The following is a 16734-nucleotide window of genomic DNA, read 5'->3' on the forward strand; positions in this document are numbered from 1 at the left end:
TGCCCAAAATATCGCTTCAAGATTAAAAATATGTTGGGGCAAAAGATATTTATCCGGTCTAGAACCTAACAATGCCAGCAGATATCTGCACATACATCCAATCTAGTGATTTGGGCACATAGTAATAGTCAGTTTCTTCAGAGAATCAATTCACCTATTCGAGATTTATTGACAATAAGTCACTCACATTTTAGAACATTTTCACATGGGTTTTTTTTTGCCTTCCTCTGGATCAACATGTTGGGGCATGTAAGGTTAGGCTATGGGTTGAACTAGATGGACTTAAAGTCTTCCTTCAACTTTAATAACTATGTTACTATTCCACTGGTGTACACAGACAGAAGAGGGCCCCTGTGCAGAAATAATATATGGGCCCTTCGCTGTCCGAAAACTCAATATATTGTACAATTCCACCTGCTTTGGGGATGGAAAGGGGGCCCCCTTACCTCTTCGGCCCCATGCGGCTGCATCGGTTGCCCCAATGATATTCCGTCCCTGCTTTATTCCTATTATACATGAAGCATAGTGATCAGCACTAGGGACGTCATTACAGGGCAGTTACAGCATTAGCTAGCCTTTCTCAGGCAGAGGTCCCTGTGATCACTGACATGTAGGCTATTCTCTAGCGCCAGTAGGATCTTTACAGCTCTGGGCTGCTAGTCAATAGATGGCGCTCTATGCACAATGCAGGGTCTCACCGTTCATTGCATCTGTAAGTATAGTGGGTAGGGGGAGGGGTTAACCCTTCCTCTGAATTTCGGGATGGTAACCAATTGCATTCTAGGACCGGAAGATAACCTGCAATCCACCCTGGCACATTACATTCAGCATTATCCAACTGCGGGTACTGCACGTTTCCACACAAGCTGTTACCTTGATATGTAATGCAGTATACCAAGGTATATACTGCGGAATAGTAAGAATATCCCATTGTCTATTGTCAATGTCAATGTCTATTGTCTCTACAAGTCCCCTCTATAATTTGTAAAGCGCTGCGGAATATGTTGGCGCTATATAAATAAAATTATTATTATTATCCCATGTAATGCCGCATGTTACTTACATACACAGATCAATTCATGCCGCTGGGGGCATGGCACGTGATCTGCATTGCAAGGTGCAATATCACAAATACTATGTAATAAGCACTAGCTGTATTCTGCAACGAATGGGAATATTTGCAGACTAAGTTCCCATGCGCCTGCCATACCTCCTGCAACATTTATCTGGTAGCGACACGTTACTGCTGCAGTTTCCTGTGTCTGATAAACAGATTAATGTTATTTGGTGAGTGTATACCAGCATATCATAATCATAAGTCATTCGCCATTTTTTTCACTACGATGGACATTTTCCAACATTTGCATCAGCTTCACATAACAGGCGAGAAGACAAAACTTATATATATATATATATATATATATATATACAGGTGCTTCTCACAAAATTAGAATATCATCGAAAAGTTACCGTAATTTATTTCAGTTCTTCAATACAAAAAGTGAAACTCATACATTACGGTATATACAGTCATTACAAACAGAGTGATCTCTTTCAAGTGCTTATTTCTGTTAATATTGATGATTATGGCTTACAGTCAATGAAAACCCAAAAGTCAAATTTCCAATTGATTCAATTGCCACCACTGATTGAAAGCCTAGGCGGCAAAAGCCTGGTGATAGAGTCCCCCAATCTTAGGACTGCTGGGGGTTCCAGTAGTTGGACACCCAGCAATTTACAACTTATTCCCTACAGTAAAATTCATGCATAACTTGATTTTTGGGGAATAACCCTTTAATAAGCAACAAAATTTGCATTAGTAATCATAATGTAATCAATAAAGTATCAGCTATGGATTTCTGTATGTGCAGACATCACTCATCATCTTATATGTCACCTGTACTATACTCATGCTATAGTACATCTATTATGTAGCACTCTTGGATCTTGCATTAAAATGGATTTTGTTTCAAAAACTGGACAGATTAGGATTATGAGTGATAGGGGCGTCCTCAGCACTGCAGCACTGCAGCAAACTAGACATTTCAGTAGAGGCATACACTTACACGCTACATGGATGGGTTAGATGTGTTAGAGTGAGTTTATCTGCTAAATTGACAGGAAGCAAATGACTACTGGCCTCCATTCCTAAAGGCCTGTTTGTGATAGCTCTAAGTCTCCACAACTGACAATGGTTGGGTCACATACAGACATGTCATCTAACCCCGTTATCACAATATAAACATGTTATCTGCTATGTCAGACTCAGATGGTGCATGACACTTGGATTTGTTGGGTGCGGTTATCTTATGTGTTACCTTCTGATTAGACTGGGGGGAGTGTGTGGCCATTAGGTTCTGCTCCCCACTGACTCTCCTCTTTTGGGAGGTGCATCAACAGTTGAAGGTTCCCAACTTTTGCTTGGGTAGAAGCTTGGGCAGAAACTGGGAGCGCGGCTGAGGCTCCCTTGGCTTCGGCTGAGGGAGACGAATTAGTCCCTGACCCTTGCTGTGCTTTCTGGCTTGGAGGGACAGGGATTGGTTTTGGGGACCCTTCTCCTGTTGGAGAGAGATTTAATAGACCAGCATCCAGTGCACATTTTTGTGGCACCTTTAGTCTCTTTTTTCTGTGCATTCGGGTGGAGAGCAGGATCTCGGGCTTTGAAATAAAATAACAAGGAGTGCTGAGTCGACATCAAGGATTGAGGGATACCTTGGCCCAAACGTTTCTACATTGGTACCTTCTACTTTTGTGCTACTTAAGCATAAAAGCAGCAAAAAATGAAAAACAGAAGTTCAGAAGAATTAAAGGGGATCCTGTGTAGCTACATCTTGATAAAATTGCTTCAACAACAGAATCCATCATAACATAATACAAAAAATCAACTTCACAGTAAACACAATTTTATTAAGGACACCAATTAAAATTACACCAGACATGATAAAAACATATAACAAATAATTAAAAAACAAGGAGAGCAGGGCACCACATACAATCCAAGCATGATCTTTAGTAAAAAAGAGGTGGCCCATTTCGACCTCTAAAGCAGGTGGAATTATACATTTTGATGAGCTATTGAACTGCAAAGGGCCCTTATACTGTTCTTGCACAGGGGCCATTTTCTGTCGGTGTCCGCCAGTTCTGGGGGGCAGGAGGTTGTGAGAGGCTTCAGTGGCGCAGAAAGACTTTCCAACTTGTCTGGGAGGTTTCCCATTTTTCCGAGAGTCTCTTGAACATTTCGGAAGATATAGATGTATATGGCTTTTGAAATGACAAACCTTTTACAACCTTTATGAAATCTATGACATATTCCATTGGTAACTAAATACATTCTTTGTCTTAAATGAATCAAGCTTCTTGTTTACATCATATCCCAGTGGGGAAAAAGGAAGACAAGCTGTCCAAAACTAGTGTGATAAAGTTGTTTTATTAAAGGTTAACAGGAAAACTTGAAGCAAACAACAAATTTGTGAAATATGTTGTGTAGGACTCATACATTTGATATCAATAAAACATGTTTCTCCATTCCAACACTGCCTATCTCCCCCATGCTAATCCTGTGACCAGTGTGACTGTTTCTCAGTATTAGGCCGGGTCACACTTGCGGGTGTGATGCAAGCAACTCGCACGAGTTGCCGCCGGCACTCGTGACTGAAGTGTTCAGCTGCATAGAAATTCATGCCGTTGGGTATTGATGCGAGAGACTCGCATCACACTCACAAGTGTGACCCTGGCCTTACTTGCCCTGTCACTGCCCTTTTCAGGCATATCCCGACTACTTAGAGATCTCTGCATCCTTAGGATTCGCCATTCAGTGCGCTGGGAAATCTGAGTGATAACCGCCATATGTACCCTATAGAAAAGATTGTCCTGTTGTCCCCGATTAGGCTGTTAAACCACAGTATACCCTTTTTCTGCTATATGCATTATGGCAGTCTGCTGCACAAATCTATACAAAGGCATCCAGTAAGGTTCCTTGTCTTTACCCTAGTGTCAGATGCTACTGTTGACGTATTTGCAGTACAGAAACCTTAGTTCCTTGGTTTCCATTTATCAGTTGGGTCTGGATAGTTATTTTAAAACTGAACACAACTGATGCAAGATCCATGGCAGGATCAGAAAATGCTGCATATTAAAATTTTCGTTTAAATAAATTCTCATTACATGAATCAGTCTAAAACATCTGCAAAAGCAACTCTGATGCAAAAATTAGAAAATGAACAAGACTTCCAAATGGCATAAGGCCATCTCCAAAGACCTTGGTATCCCAGTTTCAACAGTGTGCAATGTTATTAAGAAGTTTGCCAAGCATGAAACCATCAAGAACCTCCCTGTATGTGGACTAAAGAGGAAAATTGACAAGAGATGTCTTCGAAAGTTGGTGCGAATGGTGGAAATAACACTGCGTCAAACATCCAAAGACCTAAAGACCAACCTGTAACAGTCTGGGGTCATAGTTTCCACAAGTTCCACACGCCGCACACTAAAGCAAGCAGAGCTTTATGGGTGAAGGCCAAGGAAGAAACCCCTGCTGAAGAAAAGACATAAAAAGGAACAACTGATCTTTGCCGAAGAGTACATTGACAAGCCACAATCCTTCTGGGAAAAAGTTCTGTGGACAGATAAAACAAAAATAGAGAGTTTTGGCAATGCAAAGCAACAGTTTGTTTACAGATAATGAAAGGAAGCTTAGAAGAAAAAAAATACCCAACCAACAGTTAAGCACTGTGGAAGATCCATAAAGCTGTAGGGTTGCTTGCTGCATCTAGTACTGGAGGCCTTGAGTGTATCACAGGAATCATGAAATCAGAAAACTATTAAGAGATTTTAGAGCGAAATGTCCTACTCAGTGTAAGAAAACTTGGTTTGAGTCAAAGTTTATGGGTCCTCCAGCAAGACAATGACCCAAAGCACACAGGAATAACTGAAAAAGAAAAAATGGACTGTTTTAAAGTGGCTATCAATGAGTCCTGACCTCAATCCCATTGAAAATATTTGGGGTGAGCTGAAATCTGCAATTGGGGAAAAGAACCCTGCAAACATTCAAGAGTATGAACAAACTGCAAGGGAAGAGTGGGAGAAAATACCAGCTGAGACGTGCAAGAAGCTTATAGATAAGAAAGGTGTGCAACCATGTAGTAATTAGTAGTGCTTTTATTGCTTCACATGCTGTTTATTCTGTTTGTTCTTTGAAATTGCAACATGTAAGGTGATAAACAATGTTTTATTCTTGTATTACTGTGGACCACTAATCAATAATGGTGAGCAGCACTGTGTGTATAAATAGAGAGGAAAAAAAAACAAGAGTGGCACAATAGAAAAGAGAGTGAGGGTGCAAAGCCCCCCAGGCAGATACCAAACCTCATTTGTAGAACTACAAAAATCAGTGGCAGCACACATTTGTAGTTAAAAAATAGCTATTTAATTAGCTAAGATGAGCTAATTAAATAGCTATTTTTTCACTAAAAATGGTGTGCTGTCTCTTATTTTTTGAGTAATATATATATATATATACATATATATATATAGTTATGTAACTAATTTTTCTGAAGAACTATATAAAGATAAATTTAGAATCCTGTTACCAAAACAGGTGTTCTCTCTTAAGCTATGTTCATATGTTGCGTTTTTTTTCCTAAGGCAAAAACTGCTTTCTTGGCAGTAAGAAACTTGCCTCAAAAAAGCAGGCTTTGCTTAGTTTATGTTGCGTTTTTCGTGTTTTTGCAGCGTTTTTATATCACATTTGTCTCTTTTGCTGATAAGTTTAGTTTTAGCCCAAAAAACGCAGAAGAAACTGAAACCTGCATTTTTTGCACTACCAATTGCTTTCAATGGGTGAAAAGCGCTGAAAAAATGCTGAATTGACATGCTGCATTCTGCAAAAACCAATGTTTTCTAAATACTGAGGACAAAAAAACAAGCATGAGATTCCTGAAATCTCATACACTTTTTGTAAGTACTGTAAAACGCAGCTGAAAATTTGCATAAAAATAGCATTAAAAAAACGCTAGAAAAAAACGCCACGTGTACACATAACCTTAAAGGGACTCTGTCACCTGAATTTGGAGGGAACAATTTTCAGCCATGGAGGCGGGGTTTTCGGGTGTTTGATTCACCCTTTCCTTACCCGCAGGCTGCATGCTGGCTGCAATATTGGATTGAAGTTCATTCTCTGTCCTCCATAGTACACGCCTGCGCAAGGCAAGATTACCTTGTGCAGGCATGTACTACGGAGGACAGAGAATGTACTTCAATCCAATATTGCAGCCAGCATGCAGCCAGCGGGTAAGGAAAGGGTGAATCAAACACCCGAAAACCCCGCCTCTATGGCTGAAAATTGTTCCCTCCAAATTCAGGTGACAGAGTCCCTTTAAGGCCAGGACTCCAGGCAGACACATTGTCCAGAAAATCTCAGTGAAGACCTACACATGATAGTTCCATTTGTGACTTGTGGAAGGGGTCATGGCCTTCTGAAAATGTTGAGGCAATAAGACAATGTTGTGGTAATGCCCGGCACAATTCAGTAAAAGCTGAAAAGATTTCTCCACTGACCTAAATGAGTGGAAATTCTTTAAGTACCGCATTACATCACAATTGTACAGTATGGATATGTGGACTTCTGCTGAATCAAATGTAGACACATAATGACGTTCTAATCAACTGGTCCCACAAAAAACAAGCCCTCAAAGGAGAGAGTGAAAATAAGTCAAATAAGGCAGTCATTTACACAGTCATGGCCGAAAGTGTTGGCACCTTAAAAATTGAAGTATTTCTCACAGAAAATTCTTACAATTACGCTTGTTTTGTTATACACGTTTATTTCCTTTGTGTCTATTTTAACAACACAAAAAAAACAGAGGGGGAAAAAAGGCAAAATGGACATAATTTTGCACAAAATCCCAAAAATGGGCAGCACAAAATTGTGGGTAAACAACTTGTTTCAAGCATGTGATGCTCATTCAAACTCACCTGTAGCAAGTAACAAGTGTGGGCAATTTGAAAATCACATGAGAAACACGATAAAAAGGAGAGACGTTTACTCAATCTTTGCATTGTGTGTCTGTGTGGCACACTAAGCATGCTGAATGGAAAGAGAAAATCTTGATGTTCCTTTTTCCATGGTGCACAAGATAATCAAGAAGTTTGCAACCCATAACACTGTAGCTAATCTCCCTGGACGTGGACAGCAGAGAAAAATTGATGAATCACAGGATTCTCTGGATGGTGGATAAGCAGCCCCAATCAAGTTCCAAAACAATTCAAGCTATCCTTCAGGCTCAGGGTGCATCAGCATCAGCGCAAACTATCCACAACATTTGAATGAAATGACTAGAGACCCAGGACCACACTACTGACACAGAGACATAAAAACTAGAATGCAGTTTGCCAAAATGTACGCAAGTAATCCAAAATCCTTCTGGGAAAGCGTCTTGTGGACAGATGAGACCTAGATAGTAAAGCACATCATTCTGTTTATCGAAAATAATGGAATGAGGCCTACAGAGAAAAGAACATAGTGACTACAGTCAAATATGGTGGAGGTACAAAGGTGTTTTGGGATTTTTCTGCTGTTTCTGGCACTGGGTGCCTTGACTCTATGCAAAACATCAGGAAATCTGAAGGTTATAAAAGGATTTTGGGTCACAATGTAGGGTCCAGTGTTAGAAAGCTGGATTTGCTTCCTAAGTCACGGGTCTTCCAGAAGGACAATGACCCCAAACATACTTCAATAAGCTCCCAAAAATGGATGGAAACGAAGTGTTGCAGAGTTCTCAAGTGGCCAGTAATGGGTCTTCATCTAAATCCCATTGAATACCTGTGAAAAGATCTCAAAATTGCTTTTAGGAGAAGGCGCCTTCAAATAGGAGAGACCTGGAGCAGTTTGCAAAAGAGCGATCCAAAATTCCGGTTGAGAGGTGTAAAAAGCTTGTTGATGGTTATAGAAAGCGATTGAGTGATTGCAGTTATTTATACCATAGTGTGTGCAACCAAATATTAAATTAAGGGTGCCAGCAATTTTGTGCAGTTCATTTTTAGTGTTTTCTGTGAAATTATGTCCAATTTGCCATTTTTCTGTTCCTTTTTGTGTTGTTCCAATACACACAAAGGAAATAAACATATGTATAACAAAACGTGTAATTGGAATAATTTTCCGGAACTATTTCAAGGGTGCCTACACTTCCAGCCAGGATTATAGATATACCGTACTTTTTCTAATCTGCATTTAGTTTCTGGTACATTTTATTTAATCTCTATTTTTTAAAAAAAACTGCTTTATGGCAGCAGCATGAGCCTCTGTTAACAGCAACTAGAGGTCTATTTTACAAGAGTTACTTATATACCAGCTGGTGGGAACTCTGTCTTGTATGTATAAAAGATGGCTGGACCATACAACACACTATTCCTCGCAGATTATAAGATCTTCTGAGCACAATAAAGAGTCCTGTAAATTTATAGTTGGATTTTTTTTTCACATGCTTTCCCTCGATTGTAAAATGCTGCACATAAGGCTTCTTTCACACATCCAGATAATTCCGGTACCGGAGAAATCGGTACCGGAGTTATCCGTGTCCGTCTGCTCACGTGGCACATCAGTGTGGCGCATATTCATCACTGTAATGAGCGGTACCACGTGACCGCTCACACAGGACCTGCTGCCGGCGCTGAGAGCATACATCGCAGGAGCCGGGTGAGTATTTCTCGGCAAGCGGGCGGGCGCACAGGGGATGGGAGGCGGGAGGGGACCCACAAACTTTTATTTTTTAACACACAAAAAAACCCTTGATTTTTCATTCCTTCTCTCCAGCGAACGCTGCTGGGGAGAAGGAATGAATGCCGGCTTCAGCACCACACGCAGGGGGGACAGCGCTTACTGTAGCGCTGTCTCTCCTGCGGGCGGTACGTGCACACGGAGGAGAGTGCACACTGTTCTCCGTGTGCGGGACGCTTTGCGGTACGTGCTGCCGGAGAAAAGCGGACATGTCTCCGTGTTTTGCACACGGACACACAGTCCATGAAAACACAGAGACATGCGCATAGACCCATTCATTTGAATGGGTCCACGTGTGTCAGTGTCTCCGGTACATGAGAAAACTGTCAGTACACATACCGGAGACACTGATGTGTGAAAGAGGCCCAACACACAGTACTGCTGCATATGTGGTGTACATTGCTCTGCTACATACAGGTGGAATAACACACACAGCTCTGCTGCATACAGTACAGAGCAAAAGTTTGGACATACCTTCTCATTTAAAGATTGTTCTGTATTTTCATGACCATGAAAATTGTACATTCACACTGAAGGCATCAAAACTATGAATTAACACATGTGAAATTATATACTTAACAAAATAGTGTGAAACAACTGAAATTATGTCTTATATTCTAGGTTCTTCAAAGTAGCCACCTTTTGCTTTGCACACTCTTGGCATTCTCTAGATGAGCTTCAAGAGGTAGTCACCGGGAATGTTTTTCACTTCACAGGTGTGCCCTTTCCGGTTTAATAAGTGGGGTTTCTTGCCTTATAAATAGGTTTGGGACCATCAGTTGTGTTGTGCAGAAGTCTGGTGGATACACAGCTGATAGTCCTACTGAATAGACTGTTAGCTGCTTTTTTCTTGCCATAATACAAATTCTAACAGTAAGTAAAGAAAAACGAGTGGCCATCATTACTTTAAGAAATGAATGACTTGTTTGGCCTAAAGAACACAAGGAATGGACATTAGACCAGTGGAAATCTGTGCTTTGGTCTGATGAGTCCAAATTTGAGATCTTTGGTTACAACCACCGTGTCTTTGTGCGACGCAGAAAAGGTGAACGGATGGACTCTACATGCCTGGTTCCCACCGTGAAGCATGGAGGAGGAGGTGTGATGGTGTGGAGGTGCTTTGCTGGTGACACTGTTGGGGATTTATTCAAAATTGAAGGCATACTGAACCAGCATGGCTACCACAGCATCTTGCAGCGGCATGCTATTCCATCCGGTTTGCGGTTAGTTGGACCATCATTTATTTTTCAACAGGACAATGACCCCAAACACACCTCCAGGCTGTGTAAGGGCTATTTGCCCAAGAAGGAGAGTGATGAGGTGCTACACCAGATGACCTGGCCTCCACAGTCACCAGACCTGAACCCAATCGAGATGGTTTGGGGTGAGCTGGACCGCAGAGTGAAGGCAAAAGGGCCAACAAGTGCTAAGCATCTCTGGGAACTCCTTCAAGATTGTTGGAAGACCATTCCCGGTGACTACCTCTTGAAGCTCATCAAGAGAATGCCAAGAGTGTGCAAAGCAGTCATCAAAGCAAAAAGTGGCTACTTTAAAGAACCTAGAATATAAGACATATTTTCAGTTGTTTCACACTATTTTGTTAAGTATATAATTCCACATGTGTTAATTCATAGTTTTGATGCCTTCAGTGTGAATGTACAATTTTCATAGTCATGAAAATACAGAACAATCTTTAAATGAGAAGGTGTGTCCAAACTTTTGGTCTGTGCTATATATGTTGTACATAGCTCTGCTGCATGTATGCCGTCCATGGCTTTGCTGCATTCAGGTGGAATAACACACACAGCTCTGCTGCACATATGTTGCACATGGCTCTGCTGCATACACGCGGGATAGCACGCAGCTTCCATACAGGAGCTCTTCTCGCCCAGTGAGGTGAATTCCCCGCACACCAATAACCGCTGCTTCCCAAGATGACACATTGCAGAAAAGCTCCGCCCCGCGCTTGTCCCCTCCCTCTAAATGTCACTGGTCACGTGGTATGACATCATCACAGGTCCTTTATCCCAATAGGATTCGCGCTACTTCCTCAGGTAAATCTCCGGTGCAGGCCGCGCGGTGTGCGCGCACTGAGGGCGCAGATGTGTACGGAGCGGCTGTGCGATGTCCGCTCCTGCCCTGTGCTCGGTGCCGCGCACTGCACTAGTGACCGGTCTGAGTGCGGCACGATTGTCTGCGCGCTGCGGCGGCTGCTTTCCAGTGTTTAGCCGCGGTGCATTATGGGAGGCGGTGGAGATGTTTGGGTTAACCGGATGTAGAAGGAGAAAGAGGCGGCGAAGTCACGTGACGAGAGGCCCGTCCTCTCCTGAGACCACAACCCTGTGTTTTTTGTTTGTTTGTTTTTTAACACACTTTACCCTAAATATTAATGATATTTTAGCTCATATGATTTTTTTTTAGAATTAACTACAAAAGCGTGATTCACACGTCTCACTATCTAGCGGGCGATTAACCCCTTCTGCAGCCTGCCACACAGGTGTGAAGGAGGTGTGTTCCCATGGAAGTCTGCCAGGCTGCTGAACACACAGATCTCTGACCTCCAAGGTCGTTTCAGCTGCTGCAGAACTTCTTTGGGAAGGCTAAAGGAAATTTCCTTCTTACAATTCTATTTCTTATGCTTTATGTAAAGGATCTAAGATGTGTGATCTGTTCTGCAGAAGTGTACGGGGCGCGCTGCAGCTGCTGAGGAACCTCTTTAGGCCGGGGACACACAACGTATAAAAAAAACGGTCCGTTTTTGACGGAGGAGAATCGCAAAAATTTTTAGAAAACAGTGATCCGAGTGCAGTGCGAGGATGCGATTTTCTCGCATCAAATGATCCGTGTGACATCCGTATGGCATCCGTACTGCGTGTTTTTATCGCAGGCTTGCAAAACCAACATACGGCTATACAAGGGATCCATGTGTCAAAAAAAACAAACATATATACTGTCTATATATATATATATATATGTCAGTAGACACATATATATATATATATTAATATTTCATCCAGCGCGATATAGCAGAAAGCCGGTAATTGAATTACCGGCTTTAAAGCTGTCTAGCGCTGGAAGAAATATTAATATATATACATATATGTGTCTCACTGACATATCTATAATATAACGCTGGGAGCGTCACTCTGTCCGAAGCCTCTATAGACTGCGCAAGCGCCGGCGCAGTCTGGGCCTCACAGAGCGACGCTCCCGGGAGATCGCGGTATGCGTAAGCACTGAACGCATACCGCCATCTCCACCGGAGAGTCAGGGACCGCCAGGAGGGAGGGTAAGTATACTCACCTTTCCCGGTTCCAGCGCTGCTTGCGGCTCCGTCTCCCGGCTCCTCTGCTCCCGGCTCCGGAGGGCGCGGACTGCGCAGGCGCCGATTCCTGCTGCCGGAATCGGCGCCTGCGCAGTCCGCGCTTTCCGCCGCCATTTTCTTGAAGACACACTCCGGCTCCACTGCAGGTGTGTCTTCAAGAAAATGGCGCCGGAAAGCGCTGACTGCGCAGGCGCCGATTCCTGCTGCCGGAATCGGCGCCTGCGCAGTCCCCGCTTTCCGGCGCCATTTTCTTGAAGACATACCTGCAGTGGAGCCGGACGATAGGTGAGTATGGTATTTTTTTTTTTTTTTTTTATATGGCAGCAGCATTCGGGGGCATACACACTGGAGCGGGGGGCATATAATACAATGGTGGCGCAGGATGGCAGCAGCACATGACAGAACGGGCGCAGGATGGCAGCAGCACATGACAGAACGGGCGCAGGATGGCAGCAGCACATGACAGAACGGGCGCAGGATGGCAGCAGCACATGACAGAACGGGCGCAGGATGGCCGCAGCACATGACAGAACGGGCGCAGGATGGCAGCAGCACATGACAGAACGGGCGCAGGATGGCAGCAGCACATGACAGAACGGGCGCAGGATGGCAGCAGCACATGACAGAACGGGCGCAGGATGGCCGCAGCACATGACAGAACGGGCGCAGGATGGCAGCAGCACATGTCAGAACGGGCGCAGGATGGCAGCAGCACATGTCAGAACGGGCGCAGGATGGCCGCAGCACATGACAGAACGGGCGCAGGATGGCAGCAGCACATGACAGAACGGGCGCAGGATGGCAGCAGCACATGACAGAACGGGCGAAGGATGGCAGCAGCACATGACAGAACGGGCGAAGGATGGCAGCAGCACATGACAGAACGGGCGCAGGATGGCAGCAGCACATGACAGAACGGGCGCAGGATGGCAGCAGCACATGACAGAACGGGCGCAGGATGGGAGCAGCACATGACAGAACGGGCGCAGGATGGCAGCAGCACATGACAGAACGGGCGCAGGATGGCAGCAGCACATGACAGAACGGGCGCAGGATGGCAGCAGCACATGACAGAACGGGCGCAGGATGGCAGCAGCACATGACAGAACGGGCGCAGGATGGCAGCAGCACATGACATAACGGGCGCAGGATGGCAGCAGCAAATGACAGGATGGGAGCAGCAAATGACAGAATGGAGGCGCAGGATGGGAGCAGCACATGACAGAACGGGGACGCAGGATGGGAGCAGCACATGACAGAACGGGGGCGCAGGATGGGAGCAGCACATGACAGGATGGGGGCGCAGGATGGAGCAGCACATACCAGGATGGAGACCATATACCAATATAAATGCTCGCCACCCGGGCGTAGAACGGGTTCAATAGCTAGTATATATATATATATATATATATATATATATATATATATATATATATATATATACCTATTCTATGTGTAGACATTTATTCGACCTATTCTATTCTAAGCTGTCAGTGTGATTTTACTGTACACCGCACTGAATTGCCGGCTTTTCTCTCTAACAGCGCTGCGTATTCCTCGCAAGTCACACTGCTGGTCCGTGTGTGATCCGTATTTTTGGGGCTTCCATAGACTTTCATTGGCGATTCTCGGCCGCGAAACGCTGACAATCGCAGCATGCTGCGATTTCACTCGGATCCTGAATACGGCCGAGAAAATATCGGATGATGGGAGCTGCCCCATAGATTAACATTGGGACGAGTGCTATGCGATTTTTTTATCGCATTGCACTCGTCCGTATTACGGTCTAGTGTGACCCCGGCCTTAGGAAGGAAGGAGCCCTGTGTGTGCCAGCAGTGCCAGCACAGCGCCTCTTGGAGCTTTATTTTAAACACACTTATTCATATCTTCTCTACAGCAAACGCTGCTGCAGGGAATATATGAATGGGGCTTCAGCACCAGTTGGGGGGACAGCGCTTACTGTAGCACTGTCTCCTGCACAGCACACGGACTGCACACGGACAACGTCCGTGTGCGGTACGTGTTTTACACGGACCCATTGACTTTAATGGGTTTGTGTAATCCGTGCGCTCCCACGAACACTGACATGTCTCCGTGTTTGGCACACGGAGACGCGGTCCGCAAAAAATCAATGACATCTGCACAGATGCATTGATTTTAATGTGTCTACGTGTGTCAGTGTCTCCGGTACGTGAGGAAACTGTCACCTCACGTACCGGAGCCACTGACGTGTGAAACCGGCCCTAGGGCCGTGATAAAAAGAGACCAAATTGCGGGTAAATCGCTGTCACATGTGACTGGCATTGAAGTCTATGGAGAATGAGTCTTGTGGAACCTGGAACCAGAGACAGAAAATCCAACACATATGGAAACATTGGCGACAGACACCATAGGAAATAATGACATGCCGTGTCACTGTGTGGCCTAAGGCTACTTTCACACTAGCGTTAACTGCAATCCATCACAATGCGTCGTTTTGCAGAAAAAACGCATCCTGCAAAAGTGCTTGCAGGATGCGTTTTTTCCCCATAGACTTGTATTGACGACGCATTGCGACGGATTGCCACACGTCGCATCCGTCGTGCGACGGATGCGTCGTGCTTTGGCGGACCGTCGGGAGCAAAAAATGCTACATGTAACGTTTTTTGCTGCCGACGGACCGCTTTTTCCGACCGCGCATGCGCGGCCGGAACTCCTCCCCCACCTCCCCGCACCTCACAATGGGGCAGCAGATGCGATGAAAATCTGCATCCGCTGCACCCGTTGTGCGGCGCTTACAACGCTAGCGTCGGTAACCTCGGCCCGACGCACTGCGAAGGGCCGAGCCCGACGCTAGTGTGAAAGAAGCCTAAGGCTGTGTGCACACGATGCGGATTTCCTTCGGATCCGCAGGGGTTTTTTTCTGTGCAGAAACGCAGATCCGCAAACTGATTTACAGTACAATGTAAATCAATTTAAAAAAAACCGCTGTGCTAATGGTGCGGAAAATTCCACATGGAAAATGCAGCGGAGTGAAAGAAGGAGCATGTCACTTCTTTTGTGCGGGTCTGCAGCATTTCTGCACCCTTCCATTATAGAAATCCACAGGGGTAAAAAACGCATGAAATCCGCAACAAAAACACGCAAACCCCGCATAAAAAACTGGATCAGATCTGCACCTGCTTTTTCTGCCAGGAGATGCAGATTTTGTGCAGAAAATTCTGCACCTAAATCTACAACGTGTGCACATAGCCTAAATGGTGAGGGTGATATGTACAGGCATGTGAATGGTTAATGTGCCATAAAGAGCAGCACATACATTACCATAAAGCCATCTCAGCACCTGGGGGCAGAAATATCAAATTAAAAAAACAACAACTAATGTCCCAGGACAATCGGTGCTGCCCACCTCGAGCTGTTCAGTCAAAGGGGTTACCAAATGTTAGACATTAATATTATGTTATATATGTGGGATATTTGCTGATCAGACCTAACATTAACCCATTCGTGCCGCATCTATTTTCCATATTTTCATTTTCACGCTTTACACCCTTCATCCAACAGCCATAACTTTTTTTTATTTTTCTTTCCCCATAGCCATGTAAGGTCTTGTTTTTTGCGGGACAAGTTGTTCTCTTCAATGACACAATTAATGTACTGGAAAGTGGGGAAAAAATGCAATTCTACAATTGTTTTTGTCATTTTTTTTATTTGCCATGTTCACTATAGAACTGACCTGGCAATGTGATTCTCCAGGTCAATACGATTACGCAGATACCAAACACATACAGGTCCTTCTCAAAAAATTAGCATATAGTGTTAAATTTCATTATTTACCATAATGTAATGATTACAATTAAACTTTCATATATTATAGATTCATTATCCACCAACTGAAATTTGTCAGGTCTTTTATTGTTTTAATACTGATGATTTTGGCATACAACTCCTGATAACCCAAAAAACCTGTCTCAATAAATTAGCATATTTCACCCATCCAATCACATAAAAGTGTTTTTTAATAACAAACAAAAAAACCAACAAATAATAATGTTCAGTTATGCACTCAATACTTGGTCGGGAATCCTTTGGCAGAAATGACTGCTTCAATGCGGCGTGGCATGGAGGCAATCAGCCTGTGACACTGCTGAGATGTTATGGAGGCCCAGGATGCTTCAATAGCGGCCTTAAGCTCATCCAGAGTGTTGGGTCTTGCGTCTCTCAACTTTCTCTTCACAATATCCCACAGATTCTCTATGGGGTTCAGGTCAGGAGAGTTGGCAGGCCAATTGAGCACAGTAATACCATGGTCAGTAAACCATTTACCAGTGGTTTTGGCACTGTGAGCAGGTGCCAGGTCGTGCTGAAAAATGAAATCTTCATCTCCATAAAGCATTTCAGCCGATGGAAGCATGAAGTGCTCCAAAATCTCCTGATAGCTAGCTGCATTGACCCTGCCCTTGATGAAACACAGTGGACCAACACCAGCAGCTGACATGGCACCCCACACCATCACTGACTGTGGGTACTTGACACTGGACTTCAGGCATTTTGGCATTTCCTTCTCCCCAGTCTTCCTCCAGACTCTGGCACCTTGATTTCCGAATGACATGCAAAATTTGCTTTCATCAGATAAAAGTACTTGGGACCACTTAGCAAC

At 44.2% G+C, this 16734-nt stretch overlaps 1 protein-coding gene across 1 annotated transcript in view; it reads left to right on the forward strand.

Moving 5' to 3' along the window:
- Positions 1 to 10708: 10708 nt before the first annotated feature.
- Positions 10709 to 16734, forward strand: part of SMUG1 (single-strand-selective monofunctional uracil-DNA glycosylase 1) — a 30632-nt gene continuing 24606 nt past the window's right edge. The window contains exon 1 of the mRNA XM_069758727.1: positions 10709 to 10824. The gene's annotated coding sequence lies outside the window, so the exon portion shown is untranslated. The remainder of the gene's footprint in view (positions 10825 to 16734) is intronic.

Source organism: Ranitomeya imitator, chromosome 3, assembly GCF_032444005.1.
Source record: "Ranitomeya imitator isolate aRanImi1 chromosome 3, aRanImi1.pri, whole genome shotgun sequence".
Lineage (NCBI taxonomy): Eukaryota > Metazoa > Chordata > Amphibia > Anura > Dendrobatidae > Ranitomeya > Ranitomeya imitator.